The following is a 19,359-nucleotide window of genomic DNA, read 5'->3' as shown; positions in this document are numbered from 1 at the left end:
GACATCGACGGTATGGATGATGATGTAGGAGACGACCAAGAACCAGCGCCTACAGGGCACTGGAAGGCCACCTCATCATACGACATATACATGGTGGACATCCCAAAAGATGGGAATGGCGAGGGAACAACGGAGGATGACCCCTCCAAGAAACAGCCTAAGCACCGGCGTCAGCGGCGCCGCTCTAAACCCCTTCACAGCAAAAACGGTGATTCTGGCACGGGAGACAATAACACCCCGGAAAGTGCCGAAGACAACCCCCTCCAGTAGGATTCGGCGCAGGAGGATGGAGAAGCCAGCCCTCATGAGAGAGCGGCAGACAGAGAGGTAGAGGACGATAATTACATGCCTCCCTTCGAAGACGGGGCAACCCTCGACGACGATGAATTTGTCGTGCCTGAGGATCCCGTCGAACAGGAGCGTTTCAAACGCAGGCTTATGGCCACAGCAAGCAGCCTCAAGAAAAAGCAGCAACAGCTTAGAGTTGACCAAGATTTGCTAGCTGACAGATGGACTGAAGTCCTTGCGGCCGAAGAGTATGAACTCGAACGCCCCTCCAAGAGCTACCCAAAACGCAGGTTGCTACCCCGATTAGAGGAGGAAGCACCCAAACCTACATCACCAGCGCATGATGCAGCCGACCGGCCACCTCGTGGCCGTGACAGAGAGGCCTCTCGGCCCTCCACTCAAGCCGCACCCCGACATCGCTCAAAAAGTACAAAGGCACGGGGAAATGCACTAGACCTGTGAGATATATTGGAGGACAAGGAAAGGCAAACAAGATCAATCTACGGATCGCGTGGGCGCCTCACTACACGTGACGATAATCGTCATGCCGGATACAGCAAATCCGGCCGAGCCGAACACAGCAGACAAAGCTCATTTGAGCTACTTCGTGATATAGCCCAGTACAGGGGCGCTGCACACCCACTATGCTTCACAGATGAAGTAATGGATCATCAAATCCCCGAGGGTTTTAAACTCGTAAACATCAAATCATATGATGGCACAACAGATCCTGCGGTATGGATCGAGGACTATCTCCTTCGTATCCACATGGCCCGCGGTGATGATCAACATGCTATCAAATACCTCCCTCTCAAGCTTAAAGGACCAGCTCGGCATTGGCTTAACAGCTTGCTAGCATAGTCAATTGGTTGCTAGGAGGACCTAGAATCCGCATTCCTTGACAATTTCCAGGGCACCTATGTGCGACCACCAGACACCGATGACCTAAGCCACATAATTCAGCAGCCAAATGAATCGACCAGACAATTTTGGACACGGTTCCTAACCAGGAAAAATCAAATCGTCGACTGTCCGGATGCAGAGGCCCTTGCAGCCTTCAAACATAACATCCGCAACGAGTGGCTTACCCAGCACCTAGGACAGGAAAAGCCGAAATCCATGGCAGCCCTCACAACACTCATGTCCCACTTTTGCACAGGAGAGGACATCTGGCTAGCTCGTAGTAACAACAAGACCAAGAGCCCTGGTAATTCGGATACCAAGGACAGCAACGGCAGGTCGGGTCACAACAAGCACAAGCGCCGCATTAACGGCGATAATGCTGAGGATATGACAGTCAATGCCAGATTTAGAGGCTCTAAACCCGGTCAGCAGAAAAATCCATTCAAAAGAAATACTCCAGGCCCGTCCAATTTGGACCGAATACTCGATCGCTCGTGCCAGATACACGGCACCCCCGAAAAACTAGCCAACCACACCAACAGGGATTGTTGGGTGTTCAAGCAGGCAGGCAAGTTAAATGCCGAAAACAATGACAAGGGGCTGCATAGAGACAACGAGGAGGAACCCTGGCCGCCGAACAATAGAGGACAGAAGGGCTTCCCCCTACAAGTGCGAACGGTGAACATGATATACGCAACCCACATACCCAAAAGGGAGCGGAAGCGTGCACTAAGGGACGTATATGCGATGGAGCCAGTCGCCCCAAAGTTCAATCCGTGGTCCTCCTGCCCGATCACTTTTGATCAAAGGGACCACCCCACTAGCATCCGCCATGGCGGATTCACCGCATTGGTTCTAGACCCAATCGTTGACGGGTTTCACCTCACTAGAGTCCTGATGGACGGCGGCAGCAGCCTGAACCTGCTTTAACAGGATACAGTGCACAAAATGGGCATAGACCCCTCAAGGACTAAACCCACAAAGATGACCTTTAAAGGCGTCATACCAGGTGTAGAGGCCAACTGTACAGGCTCAGTTACACTTGAAGTGGTCTTCGGATCCCCGGATAACTTCCGAAGCGAGGAGTTAATCTTCGACATAGTCCTGTTCCGTAGCGGCTATCACGCACTGCTCGGACGAACTGCATTTGCAAAGTTCAATGCGGTGCCGCACTATGCATACCTCAAGCTCAAGATGTCAGGCCCTCGAGGAGTCATTACAGTCAAAGGAAACACCGAACGCTCTCTCCAAACGAAGGAGCATACGGCGGCCCTCGCGGCGGAAGTACAAAGCAGCCTCTCAAGGCAATTCTCGAGTTCGGCCATTAAACGTCCGGACACCGTCAAGCGCGCCCGGAGTAACCTACAACAAGACCACCTGGCACGTCCCGAGCACGCGTAGCAATGCGGCCCCAACCCCAGCCCTCGCAAAATTGCGAAACCAGTACTGCGCGTACATAATTACGCTCTGGAAATACCATGGGCATAGGGGGAGGGGCACGACCACGGAAGGCCCAGAATGCGGCTCAACTGCACCAGGGGCTGCCGATTGTGTCATTCTTTTTTCTCTTACTTTCAGGACTCCTTTCTCAAGAAGCCATGTCCGGCAGTAGAATCGCCAAACACACGATGCAACAGCCAGGGAAGCAGAAAGCTACATCGAGTGTCCAGGTGGTCTCTATAACGAGCAATATACTTGTTTCACATATCATCCCGCAGCTTGCCCCTGGAGGGGGACAGGTCAAATAGTCCCATCTATTGCTTATCGCACTATTTATATCGTTCTGCTTTTACCGCAGCCTTTTTAAATAAACAATACATAGCTTCTGCTTATTATTGCATTCCTTTTTTTATCTATATATGTTCACTTATGACATGTTGCACCCGTACACTTTGGTACGGCCAAATACACCAGGGGCTTAAATACCCCAAAATATGGTGTGATAAGTCCGAACACTTTCACAAGTTCGGCACCCCGAACTTATAGCATTATATGCATCGGCTCCGAATCATGTCTTGGGTCAATAGTTGGGTTTGCCCGGCTCCCATGTTTTGATACCTTACGTTCCGTTATATCGGCTAAGGTAGCACTGGGAGAACCACTGCGATTGTGCCCCGGTTGAGCTGGGTTAAGCACATCAGTGGAGAAAGCTAAAACTGACCGTCATGATAGGGCGAGAGCCGGTCGCTGTTCGAGAGGTTTTCGAGTCCCTAAAGACTTATGCTGCTTAGAGCGAAGAGTCGGCTTTGTCCGGCCCAGGCATGGATAGCGCCCCGAACTCGGTCTTCCGAATACCAGGGGCTTCGCCGAAATTTAAAATTATAGAATTCTATGGCTAAGTGAGAGTGTTCAAGCATTATAGTCCGGTTGCCTCGTTCATTGCGTTGAGCGCCTCCCTCGAAGGACCCAAGAATGGGAAAAAGAGCGCTCAAGTTTATCCCGAACACCCCAGCACTCGTGGCAAGGGGGTAGAAGCCGACGACTCGCCATCTCTCAAATTTAATAAACGGCCGCACAGAAGGTAATATTTTAAATTCACAAGCGTTGCTTAGCGCATATGAACAAGTTTTCAGCGTACAGGATAACAAATGCGAGTTTACTCAAAAATTACATCTTTGGAGCATTCACCCGCTATAAGGCGGGCACCCTTCAGGACGCCCTCATAATACATCTCGGGCTTGCGATACTCCTTGCCCGGCGGTGGTCTGTCCATCACAAGCTTCTCAGCGTCCATCTTGCCCCAGTGCACTTTAGCACGGGCAAGGGCCCTACGGGAACCTTCGATGCAGACGGAGCGCTTGATGACTTCAATCCATGGACAGGCGTCCACCAGCCGCCTCACCAGCCTGAAGTAGCTCCCAGGCATGGCTTCCTTAGGCCACAGCCGAACTATGAGTCCCTTCATGGCCTATTCGGCCACCTTATGGAGCTCGATCAGCTGCTTCAGCTGGTCGCTCAAGGGCACCGGGTGACCAGCCTCAACATACTGAGACCAGAACACCTTCTCCGTCGAACTCCCCTCCTCGGCTCGGTAGAACGCGGCAGCATCGGACGCACTGCGGGGCAGATCTGCGAACGCTCCTGGAGAGCTTCGGATTCAGGTAAGTAACAGATAATTCACTTTCACATGCTTGCTTTGCATAAAGAATGCCTTACCCGCCGCTATCTTTTTCATCGCCTCAATCTCCTAGAGGGCCTTTTGGGCTTCGGCCTTGGCAGATTTGGCACTTTCAAGTGCCGAGGCAAGCTCGGACTCTCGCGTCTTTGAGTCAAGCTCTAAACTCTCGTGTTTTTGTTGGGGAACGTTGCAGAAAATAAAAAAAATTCCTACGGTTTCACCAAGATCCATCTATGAGTTCATCTAAGCAACAAGTGATAGGAGAGAGATGCATCTACATACCACTTGTAGATCGTGTGCAGAAGCGTTCAAGAGAACGGGGTTGAGGTAGTCATTCTCGTCGTGATCCTATCACCGGAGATCCTAGCGCCGAACGGACGGCACCTCCACGTTCAACACACGTACGGTCAGCGTGACGTCTCCTCCGTCTTGATCCAACAAGGGGGGAGGAGAGGTTGATGAAGATCCAGCAGCACAACGGCGTGGTGGTGGATGCAGCAGGACTCCGGCAGGGCTTCGCCAAGCTACTGCGGGAGGAGGAAGAGGTGTAGCAGGGAGAGGCAGGCGCCAAGACTTAGGTACGGCTGCCCTCCCTCCCCCCCTCCTTTATATGGGCCCCCAGGGGGGGCGCCGGCCCTGGATATCAGATCTCCAAGGGGGTCGGCGGCCAGGGGGGTGGAGTGCCCCCCAAGGCAAGTGGGGTGCCCCTCCCAACCCTAGGGTTTTCAACCCTAGGCGCAGGGGGGCCAAGGGGGGCGGGGCGCACCAGCCCACTAGGGGCTGGTTCCCCTCCCACTTCAGCCCACGGGGCCCTCCGGGATAGGTGGCCCCACCCGGTGGACCCCCGGGACCCTTCCGGTGGTCCCGGTACAATACCGGGTGACCCCGAAACTTTCCCGATGGCCGAAACAGCACTTCCTATATATAATTCTTTACCTTCGGACCATTCTGGAACTCCTCGTGACGTCCGGGATCTCATCCGGGACTCCGAACAACATTCGGTTTGCTGCATACTCATATTCATACAACCCTAGCGTCACCGAACCTTAAGTGTGTAGACCCTACGGGTTCGGGAGACATGCAGACATGACCGAGACGGCTCTCCGGTCAATAACCAACAGCGGGATCTGGATACCCATGTTGGCTCCCACATACTCCTCGATGATCTCATCGGATGAACCACGATGTCGAGGATTCAAGCAACCCCGTATACTATTCCCTTTGTCAGACGGTATGTTACTTACCCGAGATTCAATCGTCGGTATCCCAATACCTCGTTTAATCTCGTTGTCGGCAAGTCACTTTACTCATACTGTATTGCATGATCCCGTGACCAGACACTTGGTCACTTTGAGCTCATTATGATGATGCACTACCGAGTGGGCCCAGTGATACCTCTCCATAATACGGAGTGACAAATCCCAGTCTCGATCTGTGTCAACCCAACAGACACTTTCGAAGATACCTGTAGTGCACCTTTATAGTCACCCAGTTACGTTGTGACATTTGGTACACCCAAAGCACTCCTACAGTATCCGGGAGTTACACGATCTCATGGTCTAAGGAAGAGATACTTGACATTGGAAAAGCTCTAGCAAAACGAACTACACGATCTTGTGCTATGCTTAGGATTGGGTCTTGTCCATCACATCATTCTCCCAATGATGTGATCCCGTTATCAACGACATCCAATGTCCATAGTCAGGAAACCATGACTATCTGTTGATCAACGAGCTAGTCAACTAGAGGCTCACTAGGGACATATTGTTGTCTAAGTATTCACACGTGTATTACGATTTCCGGATAATACAATTATAGCATGAATAAAAGACAACTATCATGAACAAAGAAATATAATAATAATCCTTTTATTATTGCCTCTAGGGCATATTTCCAACAGTCTCCCACTTGCAGTAGAGTCAATAATCTAGTTACATTGTGATGAATCGAACACCCATAGAGTTCTGGTGTTGATCATGTTTTGCTCGGGGAAGAGGTTTAGTCAACGGATCTGCGACATTCAGATCCGTATGTACTTTGCAAATATCTATGTCTCCATCTTGAACATTTTCACGGATGGAGTTGAAACGACGCTTGATGTGCCTGGTCTTCTTGTGAAACCTGGGCTCCTTGGCAAGGGCAATAGCTCCAGTGTTGTCACAGAAGAGTTTGATCGGCCCCGACGCATTGGGTATGACTCCTAGGTCGGTGATGAACTCCTTCACCCATATTGCTTCATGCGCTGCCTCTGAGGCTGCCATGTATTCCGCTTCACATGTAGATCCCGCCACGACGCTCTGCTTGCAGCTGCACTAGCTTACTGCCCCACCATTCAACATATACATGTATCCTGTTTGTGACTTAGAGTCATCCAGATCTGTGTCGAAGCTAGCATCGACGTAACCCTTTACGACGAGCTCTTCGTCACCTCCATAAACGAGAAACATGTCCTTTGTCCTTTTTAGGTACTTCAGGATATTCTTGACCGCTGTCCGGTGTTCCTTGCCGGGATTACTTTGGTACCTTCCTACCAAACTTACGGCAAGGTTTACATCAGGTCTGGTACACAGCATGGCATACATAATAGATCCTATGGTCGAGGCATAGGGGATGACACTCATCTCTTCTTTATCTTTTGTCGTGGTCGGGCATTGAGCCGAGCTCAATCTCACACCTTGCAATACAGGCAAGAACCCTTTCTTGGACTGATCCATTTTGAACTTCTTCAAAATCTTATCAAGGTATGTGCTTTGTGAAAGACCTATGAGGCGTCTTGATCTATCCCTATAGATTTTGATGCCTAATATGTAAGCAGCTTCTCCAAGGTCCTTCTTTGAAAAACACTTATTCAAGTAGGCCTTAATGCTATCCAAGAATTCTATATCATTTCCCATCAAAATTATGTCATCTACATATAATATGAGAAATGCTACAGAGCTCCCACTCACTTTCTTGTAAACGCAGGCTTCTCCATAAGTCTGCATAAACCCAAACGCTTTGATCATTTCATCAAAGCGAATGTTCCAACTCCGAGATGCTTGCACTAGCCCATAAATGGATCGCTGGAGCTTGCATACTTTATTAGCATTCTTAGGATCGACAAAACCTTCCGGCTGCATCATATACAGCTCTTCCTTAAGATAACCATTAAGGAATGCCGTTTTGACGTCCATCTGCCATATCTCATAATCATGGTATGCGGCAATTGCTAACATGATTCGGACGGACTTAAGCTTCGCTACGGGAGAGAAAGTCTCATCATAGTCAATCCCTTGAACTTGCCGATAACCCTTAGCGACAAGTCGAGCTTTATAGATGGTGACATTACCATCCGCGTCCGTCTTCTTCTTAAAGATCCATTTGTTTTCTATCGCTCGCCGATCATCGGGCAAGTCAGTCAAAGTCCATACTTTGTTTTCATACATGGATTCTATCTCGGGTTGCATGGCTTCTAGCCATTTGTTGGAATCTGGGCCCACCATCGCTTCTTCATAGTTCGAAGGTTCACCGTTGTCTAACAACATGATTCCCAGGACAGGGTTGCCATACCACTCTGGTGTGGAACGTGTCCTTGTGGACCTACGAAGTTCAGTAGCAACTTGATAAGTACCTTGATCATCATCATTAATTTCCTCTCCAGTCGGTGTAGGCACCACAGGAACATTTTCCTAAGCTGCACTATTTTCTGGTTCAAGAGGTAGTACTTCATCGAGTTCTACTTTCCTCCCACTTACTCCTTTCGAGAGAAACTCTTTTTCCAGAAAGGATTCGTTCTTGGCAACAAAGATCTTGCCTTCGGATCTAAGGTAGAAGGTATACCCAATGGTTTCCTTAGGGTATCCTATGAAGACGCATTTTTCTGACTTGGGTTCGAGCTTTTCAGGTTGAAGTTTCTTCACATAAGCATCGCATCCCCAAACTTTTAGAAACGACAGCTTACGTTTCTTCCCAAACCATAATTCATACGGTGTCGTCTCAATGGATTTAGACGGTGCCCTATTTAAAGTGAATGTAGCTGTCTCTAGAGCGTATCCCCAAAATGATAGCGGTAAATCGGTAAGAGACATCATAGATCGCACCATATCTAATAGAGTGCGATTACGACGTTCGGACACACCATTACGCTGAGGTGTTCCAGGCGGCGTGAGTTGTGAAACGATTCCATATTTCCTTAAGTGCGTATCGAATTTGTGACTTAAATATTCTCCTCCACGTTCCGATCGTAAGAATTTTATCTTTCGGTCACGTTGATTCTCTACTTCGTTCTGAAATTCCTTGAACTTTTCAAAGGTCTCAGACTTGTGTTTCATCAAGTAGACATACCCATATCTACTCAAGTCATCAGTGAGAGTGAGAATATAATGATATCCTCCGCGAGCCTCAACGCTCATTGGACCACACACATCAGTATGTATGATTTCCAATGAGTTGGTTGCTCGCTCCATTGTTCCGGAGAACGGAGTCTTGGTCATTTTACCCATGAGGCATGGTTCGCATGTGTCAAATGATTCATAATCGAGAGACTCTAAAAGTCCATCAGCATGGAGCTTCTTCATGCGCTTGACACCAATGTGACCAAGGCAGCAGTGCCACAAGTATGTGGGACTATCGTTATCAACTTTATATCTTTTGGTATTCACACTATGAATATGTGTAACATTACGTTCGAGATTCATTAAGAATAAACCATTAACCATCAGGGCATGACCATAAAACATATCTCTCATATAAATAGAACAACCATTATTCTCGGATTTAAATGAGTAGCCATCTCGTATTAAACGAGATCCAGATACAATGTTCATGCTCAAACTTGGCACTAAATAACAATTATTGAGGTTCATAACTAATCCCGTGGGTAAATGTAGAGGTAGCATGCCGACGGCGATCACATCGACCTTGGAACCATTCCCGACGCGCATCGTCACCTCGTCCTTCGCCAGTCTCCGCTTATTCCGCAGCTCCTGCTGTGAGTTACAAATATGAGCAACGGCACCGGTATCAAATACCCATGAGTTACTACGAGTACTGGTAAGGTACACATCAATTACATGTATATCACATATACCTTTAGTGTTGCCGGCCTTCTTGTCCGCTAAGTATTTGGGGCAGTTCCGCTTCTAGTGACCCTTCCCTTTGCAATAAAAGCACTCAGTCTCAGGCTTAGGTCCATTCTTTGACTTCTTCCCGGCAACTGGCTTACCGGGCGCGGCAACATCTTTGCCGTCCTTCTTGAAGTTCGTCTTACCCTTGCCCTTCTTGAACTTAGTGGTCTTATTGACCATCAACACTTGATGTTCTTTCTTGATTTCAACCTCTGCTGACTTCAGCATTGAAAATACTTCAGGAATGGTCTTCACCATCCCCTGCATATTGTAGTTCAGCACAAAGCTCTTGTAGCTCGGTGGGAGCGACTGAAGGATTCTGTCAATGACCGCCTCGTCCGGGAGGTTGATCTCCAGCTGGGACAGGCGGTTGTGCAACCCAGACATTTTGAGTATGTGCTCATTGACAGAACTGTTTTCCTCCATCTTACAACTATAGAACTTGCCGTAGACTTCATATCTCTCGACCCGGGCATGAGCTTGAAAAACCATTTTCAGCTCCTCGAACATCTCATATGCTCCGTGTCGCTCAAAACACTTTTGGAGCCCCGGTTCTAAGCTGTAAAGCATGCCGCACTGAACGAGGGAGTAATCATCAGCACGTGACTGCCAAGCGTTCATAACGTCTTGGTTCTCTGGGATGGGTGCTTCACCTAGCGGTACTTCTAGGACATAATCTTTCTTGGCTGCTATGAGGATGATCCTCAGGTTCCGGACCCATTCCCAATAGTTGCTGCCATCATCTTTCAGCTTGGTTTTCTCTAGGAACGCATTGAAGTTCATGTTGACATGAGCGTTGGCCATTTGATCTACAAGACATATTTTGCAAAGATTTTAGACTAAGTTCATGATAATTAAGTTCATCTAATCAAATTATTTAATGAACTCCCACTCAGATTGACATCCCTCTAGTCATCTAAGTGTTACACGATCCGAGTCGACTAGGCCGTGTCCGATCATCACGTGAGACGGGCTAGTCATCATTGGTGAACATCTCCATGTTGATCGTATCTTCCATACGACTCATGTTCGACCTTTCGGTCTCTTGTGTTCCGAGGCCATGTTTGTACATGCTAGGCTCGTCAAGTTAACCCTAAGTGTTTTGCATGTGTAAAACTGTCTTACACTCGTTGTATGTGAACATAAGGATCTATCACACCCGATCATCACGTGGTGCTTCGAAACGACGAACTTTAGCAACGGCGCACAGTTAGGGGGAACACTTTCTTGAAATTATTATAAGGGATCATCTTATTTACTACCGTCGTTCTAAGTAAACAAGATGCATAAACATAATAAACATCACATGCAATTATATAATAGTGACATGATATGGCCAATATCATATAGCTCCTTTGATCTCCATCTTTGGGGCTCCATGATCATCTTCGTCACCGGCATGACACCATGATCTCCATCATCATGATCTCCATCATCGTGTCTTCATGAAGTTGTCACGCCAACGACTACTTCTACTTCTATGGCTAACGCGTTTAGCAATAAAGTAAAGTAATTTACATGGCGTTTTTCAATGACACGCAGGTCATACAAAAAATAAAGACAACTCCTATGGCTCCTGCCGGTTGTCATACTCATCACATGCAAGTCGTGATTCCTATTACATGAACATGATCTCATACATCACAATATCATTCATCATTCATCACAACTTCTGGCCATATCACATCACATGACAATTGCTGCAAAAACAAGTTAGACATCCTCTAATTGTTGTTGCATCTTTTACGTGGCTGCAATTGGGTTCTAGCAACAACGTTTTCTTACCTACGAATAATCACAACGTGATTTTGTCAACTTCTATTTACCCTTCATAAGGACCCTTTTCATCTAATCCGCTCCAACTAAAGTAGGAGAGACAGACACATGCTAGCCACCTTATGCAACTAGTGCATGTCAGTCGGTGGAACCTATCTCACGTAAGCGTACGTGTAAGGTCGGTCTGGGCCGCTTCATCCCACAATACCGCTGAAGCAAGGAAAGACTAGTAGTGGCAAGCAAGTTGACAAGATCTACGCCCACAACAGATTTGTGTTATACTCGTGCAATAGAGAACTAGTATAGACCTAGCTCATGGTGCCACTGTTGGGGAACGTTGCAGAAAATAAAAAAATTTCCTACGGTTTCACCAAGATCCATCTATGAGTTCATCTAAGCAATGAGTGATAGGAGAGAGATGCATCTACATACCACTTGTAGATCGCGTGCGGAAGCGTTCAAGAGAACGGGGTTGAGGTAGTCGTTCTTGTCGTGATCCTATCACTGGAGATCCTAGCGCCGAACGGACGGCACCTCCGCATTCAACACACATACGGTCAGCGTGACGTCTCCTCCGTCTTGATCCAGCAAGGGGGGAGGAGAGGTTGATGAAGATCCAGCAGCACAACGGCGTGGTGGTGGATGCAGCAGGACTCCGGCAGGGCTTCGCCAAGCTACTGCAGGAGGAGGAAGAGGTGTAGCAGGGAGAGGGAGGCGCCAAGACTTAGGTACGGCTGCCCTCCCTCCCCCCTCCTTTATATAGGCCCCTAGGGGGGGTGCTGGCCCTGGAGATCAGATCTCCAAGGGGGCGGCGGCCAGGGGGGGTGGAGTGCCCCCCAAGGCAAGTGGGGTGCCCCCCCACCCTAGGGTTTTCAACCCTAGGCGCAGGGGGGCCAAGGGGGGAGCACCAGCCCACTAGGGGCTGGTTCCCCTCCCACTTCAGCCCACGGGGCCCTCCGGGATAGATGGCCCCACCCGGTGGACCCCCGGGACCCTTCCGGTGGTCCCGGTACAATACCGGGTGACCCCGAAACTTTCCCGATGGCCGAAACAGCACTTCCTATATATAATTCTTTACCTCCGGACCATTTCGGAACTCCTCATGACGTCCGGGATCTCATCCGGGACTCCGAACAACATTCAGTTTGCTGCATACTCATATTCATACAACCCTAGCGTCACCGAACCTTAAGTGTGTAGACCCTACGGGTTCGGGAGACATGCAGACATGACCGAGACGGCTCTCCAGTCAATAACCAACAGCGGGATCTGGATACCCATGTTGGCTCCCACATACTCCTCGATGATCTCATCGGATGAACCACGATGTCGAGGATTCAAGCAACCCCGTATACTATTCCCTTTGTCAGACGGTATGTTACTTGCCCGAGATTCGATCGTCGGTATCCCAATACCTCGTTCAATCTCGTTGCCGGCAAGTCACTTTACTCGACTGTAATGCATGATCCCGTGACCAGACACTTGGTCACTTTGAGCTCATTATGATGATGCGCTACCGAGTGGGCCCAGTGATACCTCTCCGTAATACGGAGTGACAAATCCCAGTCTCGATCCGTGTCAACCCAATAGACACTTTCGGAGATACCTGTAGTGCACCTTTATAGTCACCCAGTTACGTTGTGACATTTGGTACACCCAAAGCACTCCTACGGTATCCGGGAGTTACACGATCTCATGGTCTAAGGAAGAGATACTTGACATTGGAAAAGCTCTAGCAAAATGAACTACACGATCTTGTGCTATGCTTAGGATTAGGTCTTGTCCATCACATCATTCTCCCAATGATGTGATCCCGTTATCAACGACATCCAATGTCCATAGTCAGGAAACCATGACTATCCGTTGATCAATGAGCTAGTCAACTAGAGGCTCACTAGGGACATGTTGTGGTCTAAGTATTCACACGTGTATTACGATTTCCGGATAATACAATTATAGCATGAATAAAAGACAACTATCATGAACAAAGAAATATAATAATAATCCTTTTATTATTGCCTCTAGGGCATATTTCCAACAGTTTTTTCACGAGAGCATTGAGCTCTTGCCACACCTCCGCCACCCGCGCCTCCTGCTTCTCTCGCTCGGTGCGCTTCGCGGCTGCATTGCTTTCGGCCTTGGACACCGCTTCCTTCAGGGTCGCCACCTCGTTCGTGGCCCCTGCAATACTCATGTTATTCCTGTCATTTTTTGCAGCCACATCTTTTATATAATTCCATAAGGTATTACTTACCTTCCTTGTCCTCGAGCTGCTTTTTGGCAAGGCCGAGCTCGTTCTCGGACCGCTCGAGGCTCTGCTTCAATGCATCGACCTCCGCAGTCAGTGCGGCAGAGGTCAGCAGCGCATCCTGCATTCACATATTGACATCTTATGTTAGACTCCTGCATACATCTTTTTAGATCCTCAGTTTGGCTTTTCTTTCTGAATACCAAACTGAGCATCAGGGGCTATTGTCTATGCGGTAATATTTTTACGTATCTTAAATACATACCTCAAAGCCTGTTAGAAGGCTAGCACAGGCTTCAGTCAGCCCGCTCTTGGCGGAATGAACTTTCTGGATCACCACAATCATAACAGTACGGTGCTCCTCGTTGATGGAGGCGCCGTTAAGCGCCTCCAGCAAATTATCCGGTGCCTCCGGTTGGACGGAGGTCACCGGTGTCGCAGTCTTCTCCTTCTTACGAAGGAGCCGCCTGCCGGACTCCGGAACCATTGAAGGTTCCGGTGCGGAGTCCGGCCCAGGGCCGGACTTAGAGCCCTTTGGGGTTTTATCCCCCTCGCGCCTGGAGTCCGGGAGGTTGCCTTGCGGCGCCTCCTGGACCACCTCCTCCTGGCTGGGCCCCTTTTGGGACCCCACATCGGCGCCATCCGCAGCGCGAGGAGAGGAGGCAGCCGGAAGTGAGGTGCTATTCACGTGCAACGAATCCAGGGAGCCGCTCGTTGAAGCGTCGAGCCCGTCCTTGGGCGGGCTGCAGGGTTATATTCGGTGTTAGGAGATTCTGTGTGACAAATGAAACGCCATGAGTTATTCTGGTATCCAGACACTTACGGTTTTGCCAGGGTCTTAGCCCTCGGTGGCCACTCCTCTTCGCCGTCGTCGGCATTGGTGGAGTAGTTCGGAGGAAGGGTCCTTCCCTTCTTGGACCTCCGGCCTCCCCAGTTGGGCGGCCTTCCCTTTCTTCTCTCCCCCGCTGGGGGAGAGGCCTCTTTTTCCTCCTCCTCGTCTTCGCAGGAGGAGTCCGCCTCGGAGTCATCGGACGATGAGTCCGACAACACCTGGTATTGGGAACTCCTTCGAGTTCCCATGGCCTTCGTCTTGGCCTTCTTCTCTGGCACCACGTGAGGTGCCAGAACCAGCAGCCCCGTTAATCGGGCGTCCGCTGGGTCTTCTGGCAAGGGACCCGGACAGTTAACCTGCCCGGATGTCTTTTGCCAGCCTTGTCAAAGGTAAGGGAGTTTAGATCCCGCATAGAGTCAAACTATGAAAAACAAGTGTCCTGTAAAGGGTAAAGTAGCTTACCTCACTGGCTTGACGCTGCGAGCTGAATCCGCGATCTTCGGTAGCGGATGCGGGAGCCTCGGCGCCCTTGAATAGCACCTTCCAGGCATCTTCGTACGTAGTGTCGAAGAGCCTGCTCAAGGTTTGGTGCTGTGCCGGATCAAACTCCCACAAGCTGAAGGCCCGTTGTTGGCACGGGAGGATCCGGCGGATGAGCATGACCTGGACTATGTTGACAAGCTTGAGCTTCTTGTTCACCAGGTTTTGGACGCAGGTTTGGAGTCCGGTCAGCTCTTCCGAATTACCCCACGTCAGGCCCGTCTCCTTCCAGGAGGTGAGCCGTGTAGGGAAGCCAGATCGGAATTCGGGGGCCGCCACCCATTTAGGGTCACGCGGCTCGGTGATGTAGAACCACCCCGATTGCCACCCCTTTATGGTCTCCACGAAGGAGCCCTCGAGCCATAGGACGTTGGCCATCTTGCCCACCATGGCACCTCCGCACTCCGCTTGGCGGCCGCCCACTACCTTCGGCTTGACATTGAAGGTCTTCAGCCATAAGCCGAAGTGGGGCTGGATGCAGAGGAAGGCCTCGCACACGACGATGAACGCCGAGATGTTGAGGATGAAATTCGGGGCCAGATCGTGGAAATCCAGGCTGTAGTAGAACATGAGACCCCGGACAAATGGGTCAAGTGGAAAACCTAGTCCGCGGAGGAAGTGGGTGAGGAACACCACCCTCTCATGGGTCCTGGGGGTGGGAATAAGCTTCCCCTTGTCGGGGAGCCGATGCGCGATGTCGCTGGACAAGTATCCGGCCTTCCGCAGCTTTTTGATGTGCCCCTCCGTGACGGAGGAGGCCATCCACTTGCCTCTCGCTCCGGACATGGCTGGAGAAGGTTGAGGTGGGATGTGCGGACTTGGGCGCTGGAGCTCGAGTGCGCGGAAATGGATGAGCAAAGGAGGAAGAAGGCGTAGGTAAAAAGGTGGATCCTTATCCCCTTATATGGACGGACGAAGCTATGCGTCCCCACCAGCCTGGTAAAACTCGCTTATCTCCCAAGCGCCATAATCAATGGCGCGGTTGGGTTACCCACGCCCGTATTGATGAGAATTCCGGAATAAGGGGACACGATCTCTGCTTTGACAAGACGTGCCAAGGAAACCGCCTCGCTAAACGCGCTGAGGTGGGACAGTAAAAACAATTCGAATAAAGGCTTCGCCGTGGTGTGATGTCATGCCACGGAATACGTCAGCAGATTGAATTTGTGTAAATATTATTCTCTCTACGGTGGTATGTGGAACTTATTTTGCAGAGCCGGACACTATCCTTGTGTTCAAAATCTTCTATGAAGTATTCGGAGGAGGAACCCGCCTTGCAATGCCGAAGACAATATGCGCGCCGGACTCGTCGTCATTGAAGCCTGGTTCAGGGGCTACTGAGGGAGTCCTGGATTAGGGGGTGTCCGGATAGCCGAACTATCACCTTTGGCCGGACTCCTGGACTATGAAGATACAAGATTGAAGACTTCGTCCCGTGTCCGGATGGGACTTTCCTTGGCGTGGAAGGCAAGCTTGGCGATACGGATATGTAGATCTCCTACCATTGTAACCGACTCTGTGTAACCCTAACCCTCTTTGGTGCCTATATAAACCGGAGGGTTTTAGTCCGTAGGACGAACAACAATCATACCATAGGCTAGCTTCTAAGGTTTAGCCTCTCTGATCTCGTGGTAGATATACTCTTGTACTACCCATATCATCAATATTAATCAAGCAGGAGTAGGGTTTTACCTCCATCGAGAGGGCCCGAACCTGGGTAAAAACATCGTGTCCCTTCTCTCCTGTTACCATCCGCCTAGACGCACAGTTCGGGACCCCCTACCCGAGATCCGCCGGTTTTGACACGACAACCACCATCATTCACAAGTAAAGTCCAGCTACTGCACAGGACATTGTTGTCATGTCTGTTATCTCATCCAGGACTCCGAACAACATTCGGTCACCAAATCACATAACTCATATAATAATATATCATCATCGAACGTTAAGCGTGCGGACCCTACGGGTTCGAGAACTATGTAGACATGACCGATACACCTCTCTGGTCAATAACCAATAGCGGAACCTGGATGCCCATATTGGCTCCTACATATTCTATGAAGATATTTATCGGTCGAACCTTTAATTCCCTTTGTCCATCGGTATGTTACTTGCCCAAGATTCGATCGTCGGTATCTTCATACCTAGTTCAATCTCGTTATCGGCAAGTCTCTTTACTCATTCTGTAATACATCACCTCGTGACTAACTCCTTAGTCGTTTGCTTAAAAGCTTATGATATATATTACCGAGAGGGTCCGGAGATACCTCTTCGATACTCGAAGTGACAAATCATAATCTCGATCTATGCCAACTCAGCAAACACCTTCGGAGATACCTGTAGAGCATCTTTATAATCACCCAGTTACGTTGTGACGTTTGATAGCACCCAAGCCATTCCTCCGGTATTCAGGAGTTGCATAATCCCATAGTCGAAGGAATGTGTATTTGACATGAAGAAAGCAATAGCAATAAAACTGAACGATCATTATGCTAAGCTAACAGATGGTTCTTGTCCATCACATCATTCTCCTAATGATGTGATCCCGTTATCAAATGACAACTCATGTCCATGGTTAGGAAACCTTAACCGTGTTTGATCAACTAGCTAGTCTAGTAGAGGCTCACTAGGGACATGTTGTTTGTTTATGTATTCACACATGTATTAAGGTTTCCGGTCAATACAATTCTAGCATGGATAATAAACCTTTATCATGAATAAGAAAATATAAAATAACAAATTTATTATTGCCTCTAGGGCATATTTCCTTCAATATTGGTGTACACCATCGCGAGATCCTCCGTCGACCTACTGTGGGTCTCCACTTGGCAACACTGGGTGAACTGGTCGCCACAAGCCCCAGGGAGCGCCATTGGAGCCACTCGATATCCTCTGTGTATGTAGTGTTGTGGGTGTGGCTCTTGTGATGCGGGGTGATCAAAATGTTGAAGAGACACATGATTAATGGCCATAGCAATGAATGGGGGGCGGACGGCCTGGAATATCGGCATATCCGCATGGCAGTTTTTGCAGCGTGAAACTCCATTGTGGCACATGTAACTTCATGGTGACGTAGCGCGCAATGCAACCACATGCATGGCGCCCCAACCGTGATCATGCACGAGCCCCAACAATGGGCAGCATGCTTGGAGACCGCGGCAACACATGTCACAGCTACCTCAACTGCGAGCAACCACATGCATAAAGTAGTTGAACATGCAGGGAATGACCGTCTACTAGCCGGCGGATGCGAGATGGTAGCGTCCTGGGGAAACGCTGTTGTGTTTCATATTGAGTCATAGAGAACACTATATTGTTAAAGAGGGTCTAGGTGATACATAGGCGTATTTCCGAAGTGGTGCTCAACCTACCCATTTATTCGAGTGAGACTTTGGAAATATCTTGCAGTGTAGTTTAGTTCTTCAACGTCAGAGATGATGTTCTTTGGGATGTTGATGAATCTAATCTGACTAAAGAGTTACAATTTTTTTAGTAATAGTTCTCCTACCATGAGAAATTTCAAATCCGATCACTGTTGAGCTAGTGCAAACTGTCAAGTGGATTCTTATTCTGACAACGGTCATGTTCAAAGGGCCTATGGGTCTTTTTGCCTTGGGTTGTGCTCCGACTATAAATAGCCGCCCTAACCAACTTTTTTGGTTGGCTGCTCCAAGTGAATGCATGACAACTGTCATCTAGAGCAACCCACAATCTGAAGAATCTGAGAGAATTTTATGTGAGAAAAAACCCAAACACACAAAGCAAAAGTGATTGATTATCACTGAAGAACGTGCACTGTGTGATATCATGAGTTATTACCTTTGAAGATTGTGATCTTCCCAACGGTAAGGCGTCATGTTCTGAGCATCCAAAAACTTGTGGAGTACCATAGAACTAGTCTATGAAGGTTTTGGAAGTCTAACTTGAAGACTTACCACGAGTGATTGGGCAAGGTCTAAGTGATCTTAGCTCAAGGAGAATAAGGTGAAGACTAAGTGTCGTTTGAGTTAAAACACAAGCCTCTCCAACCACATGTACAACTGTCACAACAATTGAAACTGGTCAAACAAGTTCATTGTCTTCATGGAGCAATCCGGTTTTGTTTGTTCAACTCTTTACTTCTTGTATTTGTGTGTTGAAGACATTGTCTCCCTTTCCTAGAAGTTTTTTGTCTGAAGACTCTCAATTACGTCAGTTCACGCCATGCATGTATGTTTGCCTATTCTACATGTACTACTACCTAGTCTGCATGCTTAGATTTGTCCTGATGACTTAGTCCTCATTCTGATTTGCATGCGTAGCCTAGTTTGCCTTCTGTCTAGTTGTTCTTCGTACTGTTATTCTTTGAAGAATTAACCTCTTTCAAGAAAATTTTAAAAATCTCTCATTCACCCCCTCTGGTCGATATCATGCACTTCCAATAGGACAATATATAGGGCTACTATTGGAGGAAGTTTTTTTTCCTCCAAGCCCTAAAAACTGGGGGCCACGACTATTGCCCTATTTTAGAGCACCTATTAGAGATTCTCTTATAGTATGTCATACCTGT

This window comes from Triticum aestivum, chromosome 7B (assembly GCF_018294505.1).
Source record: "Triticum aestivum cultivar Chinese Spring chromosome 7B, IWGSC CS RefSeq v2.1, whole genome shotgun sequence".
NCBI lineage: Eukaryota > Viridiplantae > Streptophyta > Magnoliopsida > Poales > Poaceae > Triticum > Triticum aestivum.
Note: the sequence above shows the minus strand (reverse complement) of the source record.